Below are 27,141 nucleotides of genomic sequence, written 5' to 3'. Positions count from 1 at the left end.
GAAAAAATCTGTCCATCCAGAGACTGCAGCCAATGACAGATGATCTATCACTGCCTGATATCATCTGCCAGTGCTTCTGACCAGGGAGCACCTCCCTGTTCTGACTGAGATGGATACTGCCATGTGACTCTCTGCAAATAAACACTCAGACCACAACATCAGGGTTATCAAGCAGCTATCAGTCTGCTCAAAACCAAGACAACTACACGGTGCTGAAGTATTTCCCCAAATTACACCTGCCGGAGAAATTCAGGCAATCTATCATAACTCTGCAGATGATGACACACAGAATGTCATTGGTTCAAGTAACAAACAAGCTTTTCATTCTTTTTATCCTAGCTTAAAAGTGATGTCACATTTAAATACATATCACACTTGTGGCTGTGACTACACACAGAGCCATTTCAGATGCCTCAACAAAATTGTTCAAATGTGTTTAAACTCTGTTTCATGCTAAATGAGCTATTCTGTATGTCTAAAAGGGACCAGTGGACATTTATGTTGGCATAATGTCATTTCTAAAATTACATTGTAACAATCATGGTCATGTTTTCATTTTATGGTTTGCTTGATTCTGAGTGCACATTTGCTGGTTGAATAATTTGTCCAGCAAGATGTGTTTGGGGAGATGAGCTTGGCTTACCCAAATGATAATTTCTGCAGAAGATCACACTCTTTGAATATATGTGAATGGCACATGTATGTAATGTATGCTTTATACAAAGATTGCATACCTGTATTTGATTGAAACATGCCATGGAATATCATACAGCTCTGACATACAATGTAGAATGTCACAAGCAGTTTTGTCTTATAATTGGCAATTTTTGTCTTTGGCAATTTCTGCATATTCTGGTCACATTCCAATTAATTGTTGAAATGTCAGTTTGTAACTCTCTAAATACATTCCTTGTGTTATCTGTATCAGCCAAAACATTTTCAGAGTCATATTATGATAATGGTGATAGTTGAAAGACAGCTATCATCCATAAAGTGTAGGACTCTCATATCTCCTTAATTCAATGTTTGTTTGTTTTTGTCTAGTCTCAACCTTATAAATTTCATGATAAGAGCGATTTGCTGCAGTATTAGTGGAGATGAGAATTGGGCTTCTAACTTTTTTGCGAGATACCAAGAAAACACCTAAATGAAATAGTACAGAGCATACCATTTTAAGAGGAATTCAAAGTTTATTTGATGAAAATCGGATTTGGAATGACTGAAACATCAAAAAACAAAGTAAAACAAAGCAGTCGTAATAAAATGTGGGTCCCACACTTTATTAGAATCGCTCTGTTTTGGATATGTCAGCCATTTCAAAACCAATTTTCATCAAACAAATGTTGAATTCCTCATGGAATTACATGCTCTTTCATATTTCATAAGAGGTTTCTCATTATCTAAAAAAAAAAAATGTTAGAAACCTAAACCAAAACTATACGATCCCTTCAAACAAGAAAAGGGAAATCATGCACAGTACTGTAGTGAAAGCAGTCACATAGAGTGTGAGGCACAGAGCAATATGATTCCAGTGCACCATCAGCATCCTCATTAACATTTGAATGGAATGGGAGAAGGCAGTAGCCCTCCAATGACCTCTATACATCATCTCTTTACTTTTGTAAAATAAATGCTGAGGTACACAAGCTCAGAGCAAAGGTCATGGGGGCTATTCAGTTCCTGGAAGAAGGGATCAAGAACTCGGGAGAAGTCAGTGATCAAAAGGAAAACAGAATATTGGGCGATGGAGCGAAAGAACAGAAACAGTGGAGAAACAGTATGCAAATGGCATGATCAAGCAACACTGTGCATGCAAAAAGAAGTGTACATTTGAGAAAACTGATAAAATAATAGGCATGACCCTTTGAATGTTGGTAGAAGAATCCTGCTTTCATTGTCAGAAAGTTGCTTTTACAAATTATCACATGTACCACAAACATCTTGACTGGATTTCACTGCAAGGTACTGTGTTTCTCACACTAGTCACAGTAGCAAATGTCAAAGATTTCAGGGGAAAAAAATACAAGAAGCCAATAGGTCAACTGTAAGATGAGCTATGCACTTACTTTCTTTTAATGGGTTGTAAATATGAATTATTAATACTGGGGATCAAGTGCCATCACATTTTCATGACACCATCAGATCCTGTACTTCCTCTCAACATGGCATGTCATAGGTACCAGCATGGACTCAGTTTTGGTCACATGACACTGATACTGCTCATACAATACTCTCCAAATTTTGTATCGCATGAAATAACACTAAATCTACACTTAATGGAAACTTCTGAAGGTAGCATGAGTATTACCAATATGATTTGTAGTCTGGTGCATTTGAACTACAGTACTTTGTACCACACATTTTTTTTTTTTTTTTTTGTAACTTGATTGAATACAAGTACTTGTGTACCATCATTTAGAGGTACTTTGTACCACACATTTTTTTTTTTTTTTTTTTTTGTAACTTGATTGGATACAAGTACTTGTGTACCATCATTCAGATTTTAGCAAAATGATAAATGGAACTCACAAACTTCATATTTTCCTCTTTGGTAGTAAAGAACTACTTCCAGCTGCAGATGCACCCAGTCTCATATCCCTTGTGTATATGTGTGGGTAGACTTTATTTGTTTGTTTGTTTGTTTGCACAGTTTTCAAGGAGAAACTCCTATCAAGTTTTCTACTCTCCCTTTACTAAACAAGAAGTGGTAGGCCCTACATATCAGCATTTTTTTGTTAAAGAGAAGTCATAGGGCCTACTCCATAGGTATCACATTTTGTCTTAGGACCTTTCAATGTGGTTATACATGCTAATGGCGACTGCCCTGAGATGTTGCATGTTTACACACATGCATACACAAACCCATACACCTACAGACAGACAGACAGACAGACAGACAGACCCACACTGTACAAACACCACAAGTCTACTCTGGGCCATGTTCTAGACATAATCCCCCCTAGGAACAGTGTGCAAATAGGAAACACCTGCACTTGGAAAATACTTCAGACCACAAATGAAACAGAGTTTACCCCATGTTCCTCTGCTGTGTGCAGCAGGTGTGTATTCATACTGAGGAAAGAGCTCAATTTCAACGCACCTATTGTATATGGAAGTACCCTGAGTGGGCAGAATTGACCTTGTCCATCCTGGAAGGTATGACAATCCATGGCTGACCATAACAAGTAACTTCTCTCAATAGTCAACTAACACTCAGTATCCTCAGCCATATTTTCTATTTTAAAAAAAAAGAGCAGAGATATTTGTGGATGTAAAACACAACAGCACTTGAAGAGTGGTCAAGATCTGACCAAGAGAGAGAGTGTGTAAACACATATGGAGTTGTGTGTGTGAACACAGCTCAGTGGGCAATATGCAAGAGGTCAATCAAGGTCACACCTGTCTCATATGGCACTGACTCATGCTTCACAAAATCATAAATCACAGGAATTTGCACATGGTATGTAGTGGGATCAGTTCCCACAAAATTCAGTGGGTTTTTTTTTTTCACTCAACTGCAGGCAAATTCTGCTGAATTTCAAGACAGCTTCTCTTTTCCCCACTGAATGCTGCTTTCAATTTTTCTACGGCAAAAGCACATTGTCCTACTTCCCAAACTTACTTGATAAACCCCGTATGAGCCTATAAATATCCTGCATGACACACATGTCTGTGGTAGCATGTATCAGGTGACTGAAAGTTTAGTAAATGCAAACTTATACTCATTAAATAGTTGACAATCAGCAATGGATTGATACATAATACAAAGAACTCATGCCTGAGTTCTCATTTGTTTCATCCATAAAATCAACATAAAACAGGGTAGGGTTGCTATACATAGGCCATTTCAGTCAGTCTGCAGCACGTATGCTAATAAGCCGATCCGGCAAGATTTATTCAGCACTCTCGTTGACGATCTTTGCGTTCGAAAGGTGTCTCGTCGTGCGAGATATTGCGAGACTTTGATAGGGCTATGGTTTTCACAGTGTAGCGACTTGTACATACATTCGTCATGGCTACAAGTCACGGTAAATTGTTCTCCAGACTTTGATCTTTATTTTGATACTAAATTTGCGTATAACATCGGATCTTATCATGACTATATAATCAGTTGAATTTGCGTAAATTTTACCTGCTTTTCACGGAAGATTTTGTCGTCTAAAGTTCTTTTTTGGTTCCTGACCGGATTAAGAAACTGTTGTTTCTGATTTTGGCTTTTCCGTAGAGAGGAAACTTAGATGCTCATCATACATTGGAGTCAAGGAGACACAAGCATGATTTATACTAGTTTTTCCGTTTTGAAATGTCTGTAAAATTCACTCTTAAGCCGGAAGTATGCTCCGCACAAAGTGTACAGTGGCGCGAAAGAGCTCTCTCATTGGACAGTGCTTGCATTCACCGCTTGATCTACACGCCTGCCAAGAAACCGCAAGTGGCGTGAAACCGTTATGTAGCTGCGTAATGACGTAATGCAAGCGCTGAATGCAAGCGCTGTCCAATGAGAGAGCTTACTCTTGAGATTGCACGGTTTCAAGCTGATCAGCACTGACATCGATGTATATTTTACTGGTCCCTGACCGGATTAAGCAACAAATTGTCAAGATATTTACATGGATACAAAGATTAGGAGATGGACTACCAAATAAAGCATTTTCATTGAGACGCAAGGTGAATTTGGTATTTTTTTTACGTCTTGAACGTGTACTGCACGAATTACTTTTTTTCATCATTTTCAAGCTCAAATTACGCTATGATATTTTTCATTTACAATAATTTGAGTAACATGTGACAATAGTTTACATATTTTCCTTGAATTTGATACCAAATTTGTGAACATAAGGTGTATTTTTGTTGCCGAAAGCCCAAGGACAAAATCCCCTTACGCAGCTCATTACGTATGCAAGCCTAGAGCGGGCTTGCATATGAGTTGAATAAATACGAGCGAATTATCGGGTGCTGCGGACTGACTGATTTGTTACAACTTTGAAGATACTGTATTAATTGACTCTTTTATTGGAGGATATTGCAACACATTGATCTTGATACATCTTTATGCAAAGCAACAAAGAAATAAATCCTTCTAATAAAGTATGGGAGATATGTGAAATTTCATGTTCAAATGTGTGGAGCTCTTGTGAAGTACGCACCAGACAACAAACTTGCTGGACTATTAAATCTCAGTTTTGGTATTGAACTTTTCTTCTCCGACATTCTTGCTTCGATTCATCCTCTATGACCAGACACAAACAGCAAACAGTTCCACATTAAAGTTAAAGGGATAGTGCAGTATTGGTGGAGATGAGAATTGGGCTTTTAACTTTTTGTGAGATACCAAGAAAACACTTATGAAATAGTACAGAGCATACCATTTTAAGAGGAATTCAAAGTTTATTTGATGAAAATCAGGTTTGGAATGGCTAAAACATCCAAAAACAAAGTAAAACAAAGCGTTCGTAATAAAATGTGGGTTCCACACTTTATTGAATCACTCTCTTTTGGATATCTCAGCCATTTCAAAACCAATTTTCATCAAATAAACGTTGAATTCCTCATGGAATTACATGCTCTTTCATATTTCATAAGAGGTTTCTCATTATCTCAACAAAAATGTCACAAACCTGAACGTAGGTCTCAACCAAAACTATACATTACCTTTAAGTTTTGATCACCCGAGAGCAGCAAAATTCCCACAAAATATGGTAATGGATTCTTCACCAATATGTGACCCGCTACAACAAAAAGGTCCTAAAGTCGCGCACGGTCGAAGCCGTGAAAATCGAGTTTGAAGTCAGAGCATCATAATTGGTCAAAACTTACGATTTTCTGATTTTGACATATTATTGGAGTCTGACATGTCTTCTATCATCTGTCGAAATTTTGAAGCAAAATGATGAAAGGAAAGACCAAAAAATAGCGTTTTTCTGGGCCATGTTTTTTGGCGTTTCAATGAAGCAGAAACTGGTTCGAAAATTTGGATTGAGCGCCACAGATAGGCTCCGCCCCTAACAACGACCGGAGTGATGTCATTGGTCAGTTTGCTGCTTGCCGCTAACCGAAGCGTGAAGCTCGCACACTGCCAAGTCGACTGGAGCGTGCGGGCGGGGTGCGCTATGCCCAGCCGCTTCTCCTGGCATCCTGGTCACTGATTGGTCGGTGAGGAGACGGCCGACGCTGTGCTGGAATGAGCATTTCGGGGGTTGCTAGGGTTTACCGGTACCTTCTATTGTCCGTAGGTGAAAACTAACTTGCGTGTCCCTTGATCGCGATTGCGTCGCAAGGAAAACTTTCAGGGCGCTTTTTTCGAAACAGTGATTTCCCAGACATCTCGACATGCTCTCTTTTAAACATCGATATCTCCGCAGCCGATTATTTTCATAACATGAGTTATATATCAATTTAAAGCAGAAAGATTAGGGAATTTTGTCATGCAATTTTCAAATAATCGACCTCACCCGACTTTAGGATCATTTTGTTGTAGCGGGTCACATATGGTCTCATTAAATGAGAATATGTAGACCTACACACATAAATTTACAAGATCTACAAAGCAACAAAAATATAGGCCTACGCACTCTAATCCTCATATAGGGCTACTACCTTCAGGTAGAATTTCACACACTTTCAACTTTTAGTAGTGACTGTGAGAATGATGTGAACTACGGGTGGTACCCTGAGAATAGGAATTCAAAAGAGATAGTTCACACTGTTGATCCAATGACAAATAAAAGTCCTAGCAATCTACCAGGTGAATAAATCAATAAACAGCACAACTGTCATCATCATTTAATAAACCGGCGTTGTGATACAAACCAGACATAGGAGGCAAAGTACTTAGGACTTATATATAGGCCTACAGTATGGACACATGATAATTGTGACCGGCGACAACGGTTTCAGGCAAAAGTCGGGCATTTTGAAAATTCATTTTTTCACTGAATCACATTGCCCATTTCCTAAGCTTTGCATTGATATAAAACACTTGCATTCTTTGGCACCATAAGTGGGCATGGAAAGCGAAATAAAGTGCACTTTTTAAGTTGTTAGCCTGACAAAATTGCGAGAAAACAGGCTTTGAAGATTCACCTCTTTCTCAAAGACAATGTCCGAGCGGCAATGCGAGGTGAGAATCACCCATCCGTACGATGGTGCCAATCGTTGTTAAGCTCCGCCTCTAGCAACCACATCGCCTTCTGATTGGCTCACTGAGAGAGTCAAATTTCCCGGGCACCCTTCCTAGGAGCTCAGCGTATGGAGCCGAAAAACAATGCGGTTCGCTCGGGTTTGTTTTACCATTACGTCTTTCAAGATGGCGGATACGATAGTTGCACGTATGGTGTACATGTGTATGGGCGCACGCATTACGCAATGGCATCCACACGCCATGACCATGTGCATGTAACAGGAGCGGGTGGCGAATCCACACGTTTACAAATCGCGTTTTCATTGTTGTTGATTTGACTTTATCATTGGCGACCCTTTTGTAGGCAGAAAAATGCCAGTGCTGGCAAAGGTCACGCTTCCTGTTTGATTTGCTTTTACAAGCCGTGCATATGTTGCCTTGTTCGTTGGTGTTAATTATATTAAAACAAACAAACAAACACGACTCGTTAGTTTCGTGCGATCTTGATGTGTAGTATTTGAATATAACTGGTTTCATGTGATCTCTCCTTTCCTCTCATCTACCTTCCCTTGAGTCAGTCTGCTGTCATAATTTTACTACATGTACAAGTAGACTATTGTTTTTTCTTTTCACACGATTATGTCGTGCTAAATGATATTTGTTTCACTTCCGTTGTCGAACATTGCGGTAGAATAGTTTGGATAGAAAGCCAAACGAAGAGCACGCACTGCAGCGTATAAACCACTTAAGCAAGAACAATGGAGCATGTAATCATGCATGCGTGGACAAAGCATTCCCCAAACGCTGCAACTGGTGTCTCCGAAAGCCGAATTATGTAAATGTGTGCGACGCACCAGCCAATCGCATGCGAGACCTTGCGCCGTAGCAACGCTGGGGATATTGGCGCGGCGTTCGAAAGAAGCTCGAAACTGACGAGTGCGATCCAACATAGGGTGCTTAAAATTCCATTTTCGATAGGAAAAACGTAGTCTTATGCTATGAAATTTAGTGTAGATGTAGAAAACATGTCAAAGATTCGATTTCTGCAAAAAACCCAAATCGACAAAAGTAATGGTAAAGATCTTTGTACCCCGCCTAGGAGGAAATTTGCTCTTGCGACTTTTGCCTGAAACCGTTGTCGCGGGTCACAATTGGAGACTTCGACATCTAATTAGATTCCCCCCACTTTTATGTATTCAGTATGACTTCATTCAAGACTTTAAACATGTGTGTAATTATGTTTGGGGCATTAATTTCTTCCTCATGGGAATCAACTTGGAGTTAAAGGTTGAAAGTGAAAACAGAAACCTACTAGAGTCCAGCTTCACCTCAAAACACCTGCAATACCAGGCGAAGGTGAGTTCTCTCATGTGAGACTGAAGGCTGGTTGAGATTAATCCGTATGTGATGACACACTCAGGGCTACCAGTAAAACTACTAGCAAGAGAGGTGTGTTCAATGGCTGCAGACAGGTAGTGAATAACAGACAGATTGCATTCTAGATCCTGTGTATCAATTCCAGCTGCAATGCTATGGTCGACTGATAAATTACATGCATGAATTGCTTCCAAATCTTTGAAATACAGATATCCCACTGAGGGAAGCAGTAAAGCTTTCAGCATATTCTACAGAACATTATGTACTTGTTCCTTTCTGGTTCATTTTCCCTGACAAAAGTACATTATTTTGTTACAAAGTAACAAAAGTGACAATCGATATGTGAGACTGAAAGAAAAATTTGTGCAGAATTTAAAACCAAAATCAAGAAAATAGTGAGTATCACATACGCACCTCTAGAATGAGGTCTTTCTCACAATACCATATAGGCCTACACGCCGGTGCCATTTTATACAGCCTAACTGCTGTTTTGTATGAAATGACCAGTAAGTAGAATTCTTATTGAATTGCACTCAGAAATTGATTTTCTCAATCACAGTACAAGCTAAATGTGGGGATGTCATCAACATACATGTAGGCCTATACAGTATGTCCCAAAAAAAATTACAACGGGGCCCTCCACAATGATATCTTTAACTAGAAATGTCGCTATGGCGACTGGTATGCCTCCGCCATAATGCATGATTCTCCTAATAGGTCTATAGTACATGTGGACAATGTGTGATTACATTTTCACAAAATTGGCAAAATATTAAAATGACATGTTTGTCACAAATGTATTGAATGTTTACCTTCCTTGACCTATGTTTAATTGGATGAATAGGAGAGCATGTATTTGGGGATTTAAGAACTTTAACTTGACTTTGACCATTTCATAAGTTTATGCACTGAGTAATTTTCAAGGTATGGAGAAAAAGCGCAATTTCTGTATTGAACATAATTTTCATCTGGCCTTTGATTTATAAGAGAAGCACTGTCACGCAGAACATACATAAATTCAGCATGTACTAAGTTTCAAGATAACTTGAGCCACTTCCGAGATATGGAGAAAAAAGTAAGTTCAGCACGTTCACTTGATCTTTGACCTTTTGACCTTTGACCTTCTTGGCAAAAAAAAAAATCCCAGAGAATCTCTATTGGGTTAGACATGCATACATCAAGTTTAAAAAAAAAAATATCCTGCTGGCATTGCATAAACATAAGGAAAATAGTAAGATTTTGAAGTATTGCCCTTGACCTTTGACCCCTGACCTTTGACCCCATGAACCCTAACTTCCCTAGATAACCACTGCCAGTCAGTAGATGCATATACACTATGTTCCATGAAGATACCTTGAACAATTTCCAAGATACAGAGAAAAAAGTGAAATTTTAACATTTTACTTGACCTTTTGACCTTTTGACCTCATGACCCCAAACTTTCACCAGAGAATCTTAATTGGGTAGTACATGTATACACTAAGTTTCAAGAAAATATCTTCAGGCATTGCATAGATATGGGGGAAATAGTAAAATTTTAAGCATTTGACCTTGACCTTTTGACCTTTGACCTTGAGCATGTGCACCCAAAAGTTGATAGGCACAACTTCACCCCCTAATACACATACATGCCAAGTTTCATTAGGATACCTCAAAAGGTTTTGGTAGTTACCCTGTCCACAAAATTCATTACGGACGGACGGACGGACGGACAACCCGAAAACATAATGCCTCCGGCACCACTTCGTGGCGGAGGCATAAAAATAGTGAATCAATCTAAATACAAATTCAGGATATGAAACTACAACTCATTACCCACATCTTAGAGAAAACCCCACGCGATTTGCTTCAGTGGTCAAAGAGAAATACGGAATTTTGTAGAGGATGTCGGGAATCTCTTCTGTCCAAGTTCTGTCTATTATTCCCACACAAGATCATCGAAATGCTAAACTCGGAAGAATCCGATTCATGACATGCTTTACAATAAACCACATTTCTCTGTGACCGCTTAACCAAATGGAATGGGGATTTCTGCAAAATAAAGCTAAAATGTTATACTTTAAGACCCTGAAGTAGCATTTAAAAAATGTAATCATATTGGGCGTTATCGATGCGAAAATCTGATTGTAATTTTTTTGGGGACATACTGCAGTAAGTCGCCCCGAAAATTACAATCAGATTTTCGAATTGATAACACCCAATATGACCAACCTGTCTAAGTGCTACTTCAGGGTCTTAAAATATAATATCTTAGCTCTATTTTGCAGAAAACCCCATTCAATTTGGTTAAGCGGTCACAGAGAAATGTGGATTGTTGTAAAGCATGTCATGAGTCTGATTCTTCCAATTTTAGCAATTCAATGCTCTTGTGTGTGAGTAATAGACGGAATTTGGACAGAAGAGATTCCCGACATCCGCTACACAATTCCTCATTTCTCTTTGACCACTGAAGCAAATCGAATGGGGTTTTCTGTAAGATGTGGACAATGAGTTATAGTTTCATACCATGAATTTGTATTTAGATTGATTCACTATTTTTAAAGATATCATTGCAGAGGGCCCCGTTGTAATTTTTTTTGGGACATACTGTACTGACAGTCACGTACCAGGAATATTTGATTCACTCAATGAGACTTTTCAAGACATTCCTTCAAACAGCACACATTAGAGTGTAGGCCTATACATTGTATGTCAAGAGATGTAGGCTTTATGAAGATGAATGAACCTATATCATGTAGAGAACTGCACTGGAGTTTACTGTACACATCTCTACAAGGGAATAAACACAAACAGCCATCTACTGGACAATAAAGGTGTAGCATTCGCTGAATATGCCGCTTTTAACAGCTTCCTGGTAACAGACCTTGAATGGGGATTGAATTTGCCCTAATCCCTCCAACAAAAGTCCTGGGTAGGTTTTTTGTGGTGGTCATTATGGCATAATATGGCTGTCCTCATGACCCAACCCACTATTGAAAGACAAGCACCTTTATTTAGCCATCACTACTGCAACTTTTAGGTCTATTTCTTTTGATTCAACTATCTTGCAAATAGTTACCGTTGATTCCTTCAAAGACTGAAAGCAAACTAGTGTTTTACAACTGAGGTTCTAAATCTAACATAATATATTGTCTTGTAAAAGCAAAGAATACAAATCACAATTCACTTTGAATTTTTGATATTACAGGTGTACCAGCTTTACTCTCATGCGGGATAAACATCAATGGGTCAGAAAACCTGGAAGGCTTGGATTACTGTAATCACATTAGTGGGCTATCTTATGACCGCATGCTACAAAGAATAGTTTGTTGCTTTTTACTGAAATCCATGCTATCTCAGCAAATCTTCAATAAAATGACTGTTTTGCCATATTCCTTGAGTGCCTCAAACAAACATTAAAATGACTGACAAATTGGAGCAAGCTTAATTATCAAGTGTATGCTTCACATGCCAATCATGACTAGCATTGGACATTAATCATAATAATTAGCCCCATGCATGGAGTGGCTGGGATTAAGAGTACTACGAACTGTGATGTTTTTCACTAGCACTTCTTGGAGTTGTGTTAAGAAACCAATCAATAGTGTAAATTTCATCAAAAATTGGAACAAACTTAGCTTTTCTCTTTTCATGTGCTTACCTACTGGTTTTACAATCCCACCATACAATTGATGTATTGTATGATTATTTATATCATCATCACTATGTACTGGGGTCACTCTCTAAAATTCACTTTCTTTCAAATTATATAAATTTATAAATGTAGGAATATAACAATTCAACAATTACAATACTTTATCACAAACCTTGTTATCAACTGAGTATATGATAATACAGGCATGTTTTCATATAATCTGTTACTGTTTGCAATTCAGTGCCTTTAGCAAAATTGCACCAAACAATTGCTGAATTCTGTGGGCTTATCCTCAACTCTCATGTAAAGTCAATACAAAGGTCACCTACTGCTAGCTTATCTTCTTCTTTTGAACAAACATTTCCTTTCTCATTTGTCCTGTTGTTTGCGCTTGTTAACCTCAGCCACAAGGAAACTACTTTCTCAGGCTTGATAGAGGGAAAACAGAGCTTCATTTAGCAACCTTATCACACAATACTTCAACTGAGTTTTCAGTGTTGTAAAGAACAGAAAACTTTTGGTACTATCGGTATCTAAACACAATGTCAGGGTCTCAAGAACTGCATCATCTCACCTTGCTGTCATAGGGTACAAACTGTAGGTGTGGGAACACTTAAATATCAATCCATCAGACCCAGAGATGTTGAAAAGGAGACAACCCAAAAACATGGAATGATGAACTATTACAGACACTGCTTAACATTGTGGGGACTTTATTTCAGAAATTCTTGTGAACCGTGCTCACTGAGCTGAATGATGGTGTTTAAATGCATCAAAATATCTGTATACGAAAGTTTTGATAATCATGCTGTTGTTTGAAAAGATGTTACGAACAAATATCATTATGCTGACAAATTTACTAAAAAGTTTATTCCAGGTAGCCTGTCAACAAAATCAGGGAGATTCCAGGCAGCAGTCAGAGAGATAATTGTGTGTTAATACCTGCATACATGTATGATGTACGGGTGTACATCTTAACAGGCATAACAATAATTTTTCAGTCAATGAGATTTTCTATTTTCTGATCTACACGTGAGGAGATTTGAATTTTCAGAAAACCTCCTGCAAAATCTGGGAGACTTGGCTCTGTTACTCTTATCCTATCCTGATTGGAAGTATTGAGTGTGGTAAAACTGGTCAGGCACAGATTTTTACTTTTTGAAGTATAAAAGCTCTGTTCAATGCTAATTCTTAAAAACTTCATATTCACATGATATTACATGCTCTTGTTGTTGTGCTATGTAATACCATGCAGCTTTGACTTTTCAAACTGAAATGATAAAACTTTAGTAGTGTAAAAGACAGGGCTGGGGAAACATTGAAATATAATCAATGAAAAATTATGAAAAGGAAAACAGCGATGAATGTTATAATCACACATCCACATCATATGTATTTTAATAAGGTGACAAAAAAGGGTCAAAATTGAACAAAATTAAGAAGGTTGTACACAAAAATGACTTTAGATTTGAAATTGAAAACATAAGCTAGAAATTCAATAAGTTTTATCGTATTCATTAATCAGTAATGTTAGCCATTTGGTCATAGCCACATTATATGCACATCAACTGAAATGATGACATTAATTATAGTGGCTTCTGCACAAGGGTATATACCAAGTGTATATTTTTATACATTGTACACATAAAAGATGTATTGCCGATTTTCTGTTTATTCCAATTAATTACAGCCAGTTACACATGGTAAAGAATTGCACTTGAAACAAGAGCAATCCCAATAAGAAGTAGGATCAATCTATCAACACCTAAGAATTTTGACATCTGGCTTTTCAAGAAACTTTCCTTCATTAATTGCAGGTGTAACTCTACAGGTAGGTGCAATTGTGATGGTGATTTCCTGGGTTTATTTGAAAAAGCATAACCCTCAGTGAATTCAAAATGTTATGTGGAAACAAAATGAATGTAAGTACTGTAAATGTTTCATTTTTGTGCTTAGAGAATTCAACTCCTATAATGGCTTTTCCTATTAAAATTTTGGGTTTCTACTTAACCCTTCATGTGTCAAGCCACTTGCATAGTACATGTAGGTGTCGCAACATGGTCTATTAAAGTCCAACAGGAAGGCTATGGTGGCACAGTATATTCATTGACAATCAAATTCAAAATACAGGGACAGTATCTGCACAAATCACCAAAGAAAGTGCAGTATGGGTTTATTTAAGTATTTAATGGTGATGGAATGAATAAATTTCCATTATATTACTTTCAAGTTGAGCCCTGAAAACATTCATGAGTTCACCAAAAATATAGTTTTTAAATTGTATTCTTTTTTAAAGTGATGGATCAATACCTTATGGTCAATCAATGATTTGAAAAGCTTATCACAAGGCTGCTCCCACTGTAACTTTGGAATGCATGGCTTTATGTCAGTTTCAAACCTCACTTAGCAATAATGACACCATGAAATGTGGTCTACCCTTGACCCTGAATTTTAAAGGCTTAAGAAACTGTTTTTTCCTGCATCTACTCTGCAAATATTCACTTAGAAGCATTGCAGGTTGTGCCTCTAAATGTGCCTCTAAATGCAATATTTATTGTCTAGACTCCCAAACTAGAGTATATCTGACCTGTGGTGATGACGGGCAAGTGATTTTCACTGGGACTGGTTGTTTGCTACCAGTGACCCAATATTGCAAGCACATTTTACACACTGGTAATGTCTAATTGGTGTCAATGAAGCTGTAGTGATCAAACTCTAGCTCAACATAAGAGTAAAAATATAAAATATATATAAATTTTATTCAAATACTTGAATAATTCTTGAAGAAGTGCTATGCAAGTAGTCAATGTGTTATAATCATCATTGCTTTCTTACATGGCTGTAATTTAGGTTCTGTAACATATCTATCACATGGGATTGGCACTAAATTACATTAAAAATACTCATGTCACAAGGCTTTAATGTTTCATCAGTATGTATGTTTGAATAGCTGCTGGTACAATATTACGTATTGTGTCACATTACAAAGGTGGGCATAAGATCTGGCAGGGAGATTACGTGACAGTCTCTATTCATAGTCCTATTTATAAGCCCTTTCTTCTGCAAACAGTTCTTTGGCTGTATCAGTACATGACCACGAGGCTCTGAGACTACTTACCAATTTCAGTGCTAACAATTATTCTCTATCAAAGAAGGTAAAACAAAACAAAACAAAACTCAGATATGGCCACTTGTTGCCATGCACTTATTAGTGGAAAATGGCAAGGAATATCTCTTGCATACTAAAAAGTGGCTTAGAAGGCTGCCATATTACAATGTATTTAAAGATCAGGAAAACAGATTCCATTGCTACGCAGACTTAATTTGAAATGCTAAAAAGAACGTTAAAAGAGTACTTTACAGCCAGAGCTCTTCAGTAAAACAGACATTTTGCCAAGCTTCATCTTACCAGTGGGCTAATCATTTGTTGGAGTCATAAACTTCTCATTAACCTGGCCTTCCAGGCAACTAATTACCTGTCACTCCTGTGCACTGACCACCTCAATCTCACCACACTTTTCACAATCATCATAGCAACAAGATCCTTGTTGCTAGGCAATTCCCTCCATTAACTCACGGTTTGATGGGAGGATGATGTAAATTATCAGTCATGAGCATACTATTTGTGTATTGAGCTTTATTACAGGACAATACTGCTAAAGGTTATGCACTGCATACAATAAATCGTCGGTGTTTTCACGAACCGACGCTATTTCGATTTTGGTCAAAATTTTCAAAATCGAGATATTGGTACCAAATGAAAGTGCTTTCAAAACTCTACCAAATCCCAAAATTTTAGATCACAAAATTATTCATTCTTAATTTTATCAAAGAAAGAAAAAAACGACGGTACTCGAAATATCGAGAAATTGAGAAAAAGGGGTTTCACGAACCGACGCAGTAAAGATACGCCGGTTCGTGAAACCCGAATTGCTAGGGTGAAGAGCAATGCGGGTTTTACGAACCGTCGCAGTTGCATTATTTTGAGCTTTGTTCAACTTACTGGCCTAAAATTAGGTTTTGGCCCTAATCCAAATCTCAGAGTGAGAACCAAACCTTCTGAAAGATGATTGACGACCTAAGCCAGCCCACTGTCCACGAGTGAAGTGAATGGTAAGCTATAATCGTATTAAAATCATGCTCAAAATAACAGTTTCAGTTGGACTACCATAACCATTAATTGCGGTAGAGTGTAGTCCCATGTATTCAATCGCGTGATGCTTATGAAGCCTAGTCTGTAAACGCCATCCAATTTCAAATTAGATCCCAAATCATATTATTTATAGTTTCTTTTCAACTTATGTCGTTACTTCTGAGACTACTGAGTACTGTAGTCGTAACGTCTGTGTGCAAGACATGCAAGATGTCAAAGTCTCGAAGACACTCATGGCTATGCCTTTGCCCTTGACTTGAGTTGAAAATGAAATCATGAGATTGACAAAGTAGGCCTACTAAACTAAAAAAAAAGTAAAAAGTCTAAAAGTAAAACTCAAAGGAAGAGTAAAGAATAAAGTTAGACATGTCAGACTTTAACTTTCAAATTTTAACTATTCAGTCTAAGTTAAGACTTTACTTGTAATGCCAGTTACTAAAACTAAGATCAGCTGAAGTCTAAGACCAAGTCAAATTAACACAGAGTCTATAGTCTAGCTCTAGATCTACATCTAGACTAGTGGTAATAGTAGGTAGAGTCCACCCATTTTTTCCCCCAATTTTTACTGGTCCATTCCTGAAAAAGTTACTGGTCAGTGTCCAACAGTGATTTTTCCTGGTCAGGGACCGTCGGACCAGTGCCAGTGTGCAGCGTTGGTGTAGATGTCATCTATGACAGTATGTGGTCTTGTGATACTACCTAAACACTACGAGTAGTACTCTACAGGTTAGGTGGCTTTCCTGTACAGTGCAGTGTTATAGTATACTTGTGAATTCAGCCCTAGTACCGTACTGTGTGTAGATATGTGACATTATGTCTAACGTTAGTTCGAGTGGAGTACCTTTGAAGCACAGCGGTGGGGCTTTTTTTCCCTAAAACTTGTGAATGCGGCCCAACCAAATGGCGTTTACATATTTACGCGCGATTGATAGTGATACAGTAGCGCTGTCGATTTCCACAGCAGCCATACATAATCTTTTGTCCTTTCTTCTTTCCTTTTTTCCCTTTGTTCTTTCACCCTTTTTATTCTTGGAATCGAAGGACTTCTAAGAAATGTCCCTTGACTGATTTAACCAGGACTCTTGAGTCCTGGTAAACCTAACCTAACCGAGTAACCGTTAACATTTGTTAGGCCTAACATAACAGTAACACTGACTTAGCCCTGTATTGACTTTGTCTTTGGCCGACTTACTGAGATGGCGAGTCGAACTCTTTAACGTTAGTCTAAACGTAGTCGTTAGATCTGTCAGTGTCAGTGTCACCGGTTATTGTATATGGTGCCATCTCTAATGTACGTTAACAAGTTGATGTTAGTTATCTATGTCAACTTACTGATTCAGTAATAGTGGTACTGTCATCCTGTTGGATATCGCCGCAATATCATCCGTGACGTGTTAATTTCGTGTCACAAAGACAAAAGTTGCCAAGATCTAATAGTATTAGATGTCTAGATCTAGATGTAGTCTAGATCTATAATATAAATTTTGTGAACCACTGGTAACTTAAAAGTGAAAGGTCTAGACTTCACTTAGTCTATAAGTAGACCAGACATTCATGAGGCAAAGGCCTATTTAGTAGACCTATTCTTATTCTATTTTAACGTCAATTCCTACTTACTCGCCACGTATTATTCCTAAGGCCAAGGACTTCCGGCTTAGTGATTTTTTTTTCATAAATACCAAACAGCAGACGTGTTTCATTTGCATTCTTGTGCAGACTTCATGAAAATATGTGCAGTATCAAAGAAATATGATGCACATGACAATGCCAGTGTTTTATAGGTGAATGGTTAATATCTTTAAAAGCTGAATGATAATGTAGAGTCTAGGTCTAATTAAGATGTTACAGTCTCTGATAAGAAACAGGTTTGATTGTCATAGACTGTTTCCCAAATGCAGGTACATGTAGTAATATTCAGCTATTTCAATGCAATGCCTTGTTTACATTGTATGTAGATTTATATTCATGTGAATGATAATTCAATTTCTACATGAGACATACTAAGTGCTAAACATAATATCTTGCATCAGTAAAATGTGTAAATGACGAGACAATTTGAATATGCATCAAATACGAACAGCAGCATTTTTTGACATTCTTTGATCCTGCATAGGCCTACCATTTTGTGTTATGTTTAATATAAATAGAGCAAAATAATTTCAACTTCAGTTTTGTTGGCTGATGTTTTTTTTCTTCTCAAAATTAAAGTTGTATCTTGTGCCATGATGTTTGATTTTAATCAAAAGTTCTTAATTTCTTTCTTTTCTTTCAGATGACTGGTGCCATGTAGTAGTGAAGAACTGGACTGTCTCAGAAAAGAAAAGGAAAAGTACAGGGTCGTGTACATCACCAACGGATGTGAATACAATGGTAATGTAGAGTCTAGGTCTAATTAAGATGTTAAAGTCTCTGATAATAAACAAGTTTGATTGTCGTAGACTGTTTCCCAAATGCAATTAGTAATATTCAGCTTTTTCAAAGCAATGCCTTGTTTACAAGGACATACAGATTTATTCATGTGAATAATAATTTAAATTCTACATGAGACTTACTAAGTGCTAGACATAAGATCTTGCATCATTAAAATATGTAAAAGGCGAGACAATTGAATATGCATCAAAGACGAACAGCAGTGTTTTTTTTTTTGACATCCTTTGATCCTGTATACCGTTTTGTTTTATGTTTAATATAAATAGAGCAAAATAATTTCAACTACAGTTTAGTTGGCTGATTTCTTTTTCTCAAAATGAAAGTTGTATCTTGTATCATGATGTTTGATTTTAATCGAAAATTCTTAATTTCTGTCTTTTCTTTCAGATGACTGATGCCATGCAGTAGCGAAGAGCTGGACTGTTTCAGAGAAGAAGAAAAAAGTACAGCGTCGTGCTGATCATCAAGGAATGTGAATACAATGGCTTAGGAAAGAAGACAATCTACAGATAGGATAGAAGGGAGAAATTGGGATGAAGGGCGACAACATAAGGACGGTATATCTACAGTGAAATGTGATTGTAAAGTGGAAACATGAAAGGAGATCCTAAGATTGAAGGTGAAAACAATGCATTCCATTCTGTGATGTCGTAATTACAATTTTGCTACACTTTAATAACACTACAGAGAGACATTTATATCAAGGAAAGCTTCATGTGGATATGGAATGTTAGATTTTTTTAAGTGTTCATTGGTATGTATTTCATGATAATAAATCTTGAAGGTTTTGTGTGGTAATCATAACCTTGTGATAAATCTTGATAGATTTCTAAGTGCACATTGGCAATATTTAGATGATGCTGTAATCAGATTAAGTTCTATTCTCCTTTATTCTTTTATTTATTATTTTGTTGTCTTCAACCCACTTTGAATGTGTCACGTATGATTCTTATAAACATGGGAACATGCCCTCCATGTAACTGATAGGACTTATAACAAATTGACATAATTATTCAACCATCACTAGACAGTTCTGTTATAAGATGTTCTTTATCTAACTAAAATTGTAAATTATGATACGTGTATGTTCCCATGCAAACTCACAACAAAATACAGAAATTTGATTTCTTTTAATAATAATTCATTATGTCTCTAAATTTGCAATTAAAGAAAGTGATTGCAATAAGGATGTCAAACATTATATATTAAAATAATAGATTATTCATTTGTCTCCATCCGTAGTAACGCACGCAACTGCAGTGTGCAGTTTGTAGGCTGCTGTGAAAAAAAAAAAATCACAGGCAGCCCAAGCAGGATTCGAACCCACGACCTCTGGATTACTAGACCAGCGTCATAACTACTAGACCACCGGAGTGCCCTGGCGCTACCTTTACACATGAATAATTAAGTATAGAAGGGCTTGGGGGCGCTTCGAAGTTTACTCATGCTCTTATTAAATATGTACATGTCATTTGCAACTCAACTAAAGATGATTAAACACACTGAAATTCTTACTTTAAATGATATTCATAATCTGTTTTTTCTTTTCTTTAATAGCTTGGGATGTACACTTTATACACTGTATCGGTCTACATTTCGCCTACAATATGGAATTCTTTACTTCGAGACGTTTGTTTTTAACAAACAAAAAATTAAGAGTCCTTTAAAGGTGTTGTAAAACAGTGGTGTTTGTTTGTTTTTTGGTGGGGGGGGGGGAGGGGAGTCAAATTAGCCTTGGCCCCTCTCCGCCATCTTTTTTTTTTTCCTTTAGCTGCATTTTTTTTTAGTCATCGCATGAAAATTCGTCTGCATCCACCTCGTAGTTTTGCTGATGACCTTTCTTTTTAATTATTTTAGCCACACACAATTTTGGCTGAATTTCCCCACCCATCTTGTGAATTTGCTAGTACATGTACTAAAACACATTCTCAGAATGTGTTTATAGTACTGGTGGATTAAGGATTCACAGGGAGGGGGGGGGGTCGGCCAAAATTTCTCTTTTCTCATATGTAACAAGCCTACGGGGCGAAAGGCTGATATTATGGGCTTTCTACATACATTCTTAGATGCTAATTATTGGTTAACATGAGCATGATCATTTATGTTGTGATTAATTTGTTTCCTTATATATGTATGACTTCTATTAGAGACTTAATTGGCTTGGCACTCCTTACATCGACCTATTTTAGACACCCATTTCCTTCTCTCTCTCGTGCTTTTTCTCTACTGTCCTGTGAATAGTGTAACTACATGTACATGCAGTACCTCTTCTCTTTTGTATGATATACATCAAGTTTTTATCTGAGCATATGGGTGTTGCAGCACTCTCAAGCTTCATGCATATGCAGCAACATCTTTGTGTGTTCATATACATAGTTATGCTTGAAATATTAATTTGAGAATGTTATTCTTTCTCTTGTATATGTTCCGTCCGCACTCTATAGATGTAAATGTACGATGTAAGATTTGGTGTGCATGTTCGAACTGTGTTCCTCTTTTTGTGAACACACAAGAACTGATATAATAATGAACTTGAATTACACATATTCTTGAATCTTGATTCCATCTCCATTTGCCATTAGATATGTATTGATTTATGGAGCTCTTCCACAATTGTTATCCTTCCCATTGTCATTACTCATCTCTGAATAATTCAAATTTGATATTTTATTGAGGACCTATGTTTCTTCGATTACATAATGTACCTCTTCAATATATCGCTGCAAAAGGCATAATAAAACATGACCATTATTATATATTTAAAATGAAGCTTGAAATTCTGATAGTGTTGATATTTATGTATTTTTAGGAGTTTATCAGTTTCGAAGAGTGCATGCAGGATGAGTTTTATGTTTTTATATGATCAGGTGCAGCTATCATAGAATCTGTTGAGCAGGAAAGAGAAAGATGGAAAATGAGGAATTATGAGTGAATTCGCATGCGAGCCAAATGACAATAATGACACTGATAAAAATTGTGACAAAGTAAATGTCACAAATATGTGGAATAATAAGAAATAAAGAAATTAATATATTATTTCAGAGAAAGAAATAACAGAGTGCATGCATGAGTATGAAAGATGAGTAAATACAAGTAATTATTACTGAGTGGCACGTCTTTTTCCCAAGATTTAGCGGTATCCTTCATCTTAGAACAAACGTTCATAATTATTATGAAAGAAGTGAACTGAATTTGAGTTAAAAATAATGTGAACAAATGAAAAAGTAAGTTAATACAGTAAAAAAAAAAACAGAAAAAGTAAAAAATATGAAATGTACACAGTATACCGAGTACATGTATTACCAAATGATAGATGTCCAAATGCAAAAGTGTTAAATAATAATATATCCACAAAAAGGGGGGGGGGCAAAGAAATCTTTGGAATGATCAACCACAGCTATAATAACAATACATGCGTGTACTAAATGAAGATGAAAACAATGACAACACTCTTTTTAGAACAATTAAGAGAAACTGGCTTGTATTATCATCTTAATTATCACTAAATATATTGTAATCATCACAACAATCATTACATGACAATTAATTTCAATTAATAAGGTTATTGTTGATAAGCAGGTATAGCCCTAATAGTATTTGTATGTAAACACATACGAAAATGAAATAGCGACGGTTCGTAAATACACGCGTATTGCACGTTACCTATTGTACAGGCCCTACAGCGCGGGTCTCACGAACCGGCGTAATACAACTTACGTCGGTTCGTGAGACCCGCGCTTAAGTACATAACCTATGGTGCGCGCAAGAAACGATGGATTTACGAACCGACGCAGTGAGTTTGAAGACAGAAATATCGTAATTTTTTTGAATTCACACTAAAGTTACACTATGGATAGGAAGAACAACTTCCACTCTCATCACCCTGTCAAAATTTTCACACACAAGACAGGAAAAGTCATTGAAAACGTTGTCTAAAACTTGTGAGATCTTTAAACGCGATTTTCTCAGAATTGCATTTTCGCTCAAAAACGAAATAGCGTCGGTTCGTGAAAACGCCGACGAAATGTTAACATCATCATGTTACCTATTTCATGTTTATCCTTACTTGTGACTTAGCATGTAGATCACAACATCAAACCATTATAAAATATCTGCTGAAAGCAATTTAATTATCATTATACTCATATGATGTTGAAGAAACTGTGTTTATCACTATGAGTTTACATAAAAACAGGACAAAAACCTACAACTAACTAATGTATTATAATAACACGTGCTCACGTGGACTGTGTTAGTGTGGGTGGGTAACAATTTAGGTGTTATCATGGAGAATTGCAATAATTCTTAAAGTCATGCACTTAAATTAAAAAGCAATCCTTGGCACTGATAAGGTAATGAATAACTTAATAGTTTAAACCTATTCAATTGGACTTTTCCTCCACAGCAGAAGCAATGGCACTGTGGAAAATAGAGCAACACTGTCAATTCATGGTAGAACTGCATTGTCTCTAAAATTGATGACGATTTTGGAAAACTCACAACTTAATTCGGTCAAGCCCAGAAGCCTCCAATGCCACCATTTGCTCTGTTCCACAAATCCCCAACTGATTCTGAAAAGGAAATCAACAAGAAATTATCTGAGGTGTGAGTTTTTCTTCAATTTTAAGAAATTATCTGCTATCAAAATCATAGGTTAGGTTTTCAAGTTAATGATTATCACTTTACAAACGAATGTGAGGATCAGGTCAGAAATATGTTTATGGTGAGTTCAGCCATAATGCAGCTCTTAGTTCAGAAAATATGACAGTGATAAATCCAAAATTAAGACGACCATCATTAGCCAAAAAGAAGATATTCCTCCCCCCCCCCAAAAAAAAAAGGGTTGTTTAATTCATCTGCACAGCACAACACCACCAGCAGTAAAGAAAAGGAAGAACTTTCAAGCACAGTGTGCCAATATGGTGCAGCTATATTCCAATTCATTGTTAAAAACAATTCTGATGGTATCGCAGCAGTGCCTACAGATGAATTGTGGGAATGGCAAAGGGGCTGGTCAGAGCTCAGCATGTAACTTATAAGCATACTGCATGCTAGCATGCCCTGTGGTTTCAGCATGATAAGCACCAATACAAGCATTAAGTTACATTCCCTCCGAGAAAGGGAAGTCTGCAATACTACAACAATTGTAACTGCAATTACATGAAAGACATCATGGACCTCAAAGAAACTAGATCAAGCAAACATTCAGGCCTATATCATTTCTATAACATCACCTCTTGAGGATATGTACACTCAGCTTCCTACCAGGGAGGTGTTAGAGAGTGAGTGGAATCTCTTCGCAATCTGTGCAAATTTATGCATAGGTTCTACAGCATGACAACTGAATGCGTTGCATTTCACTGGCTTTGCTGTTCCAAGCACCAAGCCGCTCTTCTGTAGTTTGGATAATAGAGACCAAAGAAGAGGTTCTTTTAAGCTGTGTTTCAGAGGATATGTTGAAATCCTGTATGAACTTGGTGGTAAATCTTGTACGAAATAACTACTTTAAGTTTTTCTTCAAATATCCTTGTTACTAATCCCGGGACTGAAAAAGGAGTATTAGTATGAATATCATGAAAATGTATAACCATCTTGCGCACATTTGTGCATAATATTGTTTGCCAGGTTTAGCAACTGAATGTCTTTCAAATCAAGTATCTGGCTAATGCGTGTTTCTGCATGTTAGTTTACATAGCACTTTACAGTTAAGGAAGCACAACATTTACTGATATTCTTTGCGTGTCCTATATATATTCTATGCAAACCAAACAATTGCTGCCGAAAGCATTGAAGGGGACAGCGAAGTGCTGCTGTCCATGGCTGCGTTTATCATCTTTCCCCTGTTTGAAACGACTTTCCAAAGCCGCTTCCAAAGCCCTTTAGAAACGGCTTCCAAAATAGTTGCGTTTATCAACTCATAGCGAACACGAAAACTGGCCTTGTCACTGCGCAGCTGCATTGCGCATTTTGACCCACATGGTTCGTAACTGCAATACAAAGCCGTTTCAAAACAGGTTTGCATTCATCTCGCTTCAAAGGGCTTCTAGAAACAGGTTTCTGGAAACCTGTTTCGGAAACCTGTTTCAGAAAGCACAAATTTGCGGTTTTCAAAAAGGCTTTCCGAACCCCATGATCAAAACAGCTTTGCGTTTATCATCTCGTAAAAATTCCCTGAAAGCCGTTTGGAAAACCTGTTTCTGCCGAGAAAAAGAGTTGATAAAAGCACCCTAGGAAAGTTGTATTTTAAGAATGATGCATACTTAAAGGCATAATTTACCATTTGCAGATGAAACAAAAACCCAGCATTAGCGCTTTTACAGCAAACAAGATTTCTGTTTATAAATGAGATTTTTACGAAACATAAGGATAGATCTTTTTTTCCTCAACACTTCAAACAACAGGCTATGTCTGATCAGCATTCAAAATCAGTACAAGCTTATAATGGAAAAGTACTGCCACTCCAAGATCCTTAAGCTCTGTCAACCTCAATAACTTAGTTTAACACTTCTTAATTTGGTAGAAAACTCCATGCCAGTGGTGGAAGACATGTTTAATGAAAACTCACTGGCCTGAATGCATAGAGTGTAAGGTTCCTCAAAGACAAGCACCTCAAAATATCTAGTAAACCTGCTAAAACCTGGTATTGTTGGTGACTCTATTGTGTTTTACAAACCAAGAAATTTCACAACAAAGAGAAAGGCCAACGGTGTCTTTGAAGTGTCCCAGGTCATTACAGGCCAGTAACAAAAGACCCATTCTGAATTGAGGGTCAAATAATGGTTTCAGCTTGAATGAGGTAAACGGGGCTATGAAGCTCTCCAATGTTTATCTTCATTCTTTTCATTTTAAGACTTAATCATCTAGCAGGGAGGTATCTCCCTTTCCTTTGCCTGAAGAGATACCACGATGTGGAAAATATTCTACACATATGCTAAAAACAGAATAAAGACTCCTATCAATGTAATAACTTGATGTTCACTAAATAGTTTTTCAACAATATCTACAACATTTAATAGCCCTTGAGTAAACTGGTAGGTACTAAATACAAGTACAGAAGTCAACTTTTTGACAGAATCATGCCTTGCTTTCCCTGCAAAGTTTGATAACAGAAATTGGCCTCTACACTGTACAGAACATCAAACTTATTATGACAATGATTGCTTATAGATAATAAGCCTCCATGAAACAAATGGTACCCTTCTTCCCCTCTAACATGCATTACAAAAACAGTCACGGAATATCATTTTGTTAACCAGTACTTCCAGTGGATTTTATGGAATTTTACAAGAATGCAACCAGGGAAGTGTGCAAGTGACTAGTACATGGAAGCATGAAATTTTCGAGAATTGGAGCTGACAGTCTTTTGTGCCACATGAAATTTTGTGAATTGCCACTGGCATTTAATGTCTGTAGTGTAGACAAAAACTTAAGCATGCACCTTCATTTTGCAAATCTTGGCTCTTGTGTAATTAAAATGCACATGAAAGTTTCTGGTTTTACAGTAACAAAATAAAAAAAATTAACCAAGCATGATGCTCATGAAACTCCCTTCAAAGAAGTCTCTTCAAATTTCATGTCTGATTGAGCCAGTAGGCCTGTTTGTTGTGCTTAAAATTTACATATCTCAACACATACACAAATACATGAAGGGGGGAAAAAAAGGTGTTGGGGCACTGAAAAGCTTCCTCTGTGATCTGTTACAAGTCTTGCTATTAAAGCAAAACCTGCAACCTTTGACTCTCTGAGGCCTGAATTCACAAAGGTGGTAGTACAATCTACAATAGCTTTTTATGGGGTGCCAAGTGTCAAATGGCCTATTTCGTTACGAAATCAGCCATTTCATAACAAAATGACATTTTGTACCTATTTCGTTGCGAAATCAGTCATTTCGTTGACAAAATGACCATTTCGTAAGGAAATAGGCCATGCAACACTTTGCGCCCCATGGTACAAAACTAGGGTCTCTATTGTACCACCTTCGTGAATTCAGGCCCTTATGTCTTTGCTTTATTACCGTTTTTACAGCATGTAGTGCCTACATGTACAAAATTGTATGTCTGATGAGCTAATACGTGTCGCTGAATAGCATCAACAGATCAGCAGGGATGATGGCAAAAACCTCTCAGTTGGTGGTCATTAGCCACAGAGCCACATGTCTTCATTCACCCTAGCAAACATTCTTGGCCATGCTGTAATTCCTTCTCTATTGTCAACAGTGTTTGCTGATTATCCCAAACATGCCCTATGGATACACACACTAAATGGGACAACAGAGGGCCTGAAAGACATCTGTATTACAATAGGGCTCTTTGCTCAGTTTTGTTGAATGGACAGGATGTGCAAGTCAATGGGTGTGGGTGTTAAAGTAACTGGAGAGGGCTTGAGTCTTCTTTAGTGGGTTATTACTCTACTTGGAAGCCTTGAAAT

General features: G+C 37.2%; 1 long non-coding RNA gene across 1 annotated transcript in view; it reads right to left on the bottom strand.

The window, feature by feature from the left end:
* LOC139731273 (uncharacterized) overlaps positions 1–27,141 on the bottom strand; it is a 58,281-nt gene that overhangs the window by 19,510 nt on the left and 11,630 nt on the right. Inside the window, exon 2 of the long non-coding RNA XR_011710958.1 lies at positions 23,215–23,285. This is a non-coding gene — a long non-coding RNA (uncharacterized lncRNA). The remainder of the gene's footprint in view (positions 1–23,214; positions 23,286–27,141) is intronic.

The sequence above is a fragment of the Diadema antillarum genome, unplaced genomic scaffold, assembly GCF_040938485.1.
Source record: "Diadema antillarum isolate AM-2024a unplaced genomic scaffold, OU_Dant_1.0 seq00000368_RagTag, whole genome shotgun sequence".
Classification (NCBI taxonomy): Eukaryota; Metazoa; Echinodermata; class Echinoidea; order Diadematoida; family Diadematidae; genus Diadema; species Diadema antillarum.
This window is presented reverse-complemented; position numbering and strand designations above follow the sequence as displayed.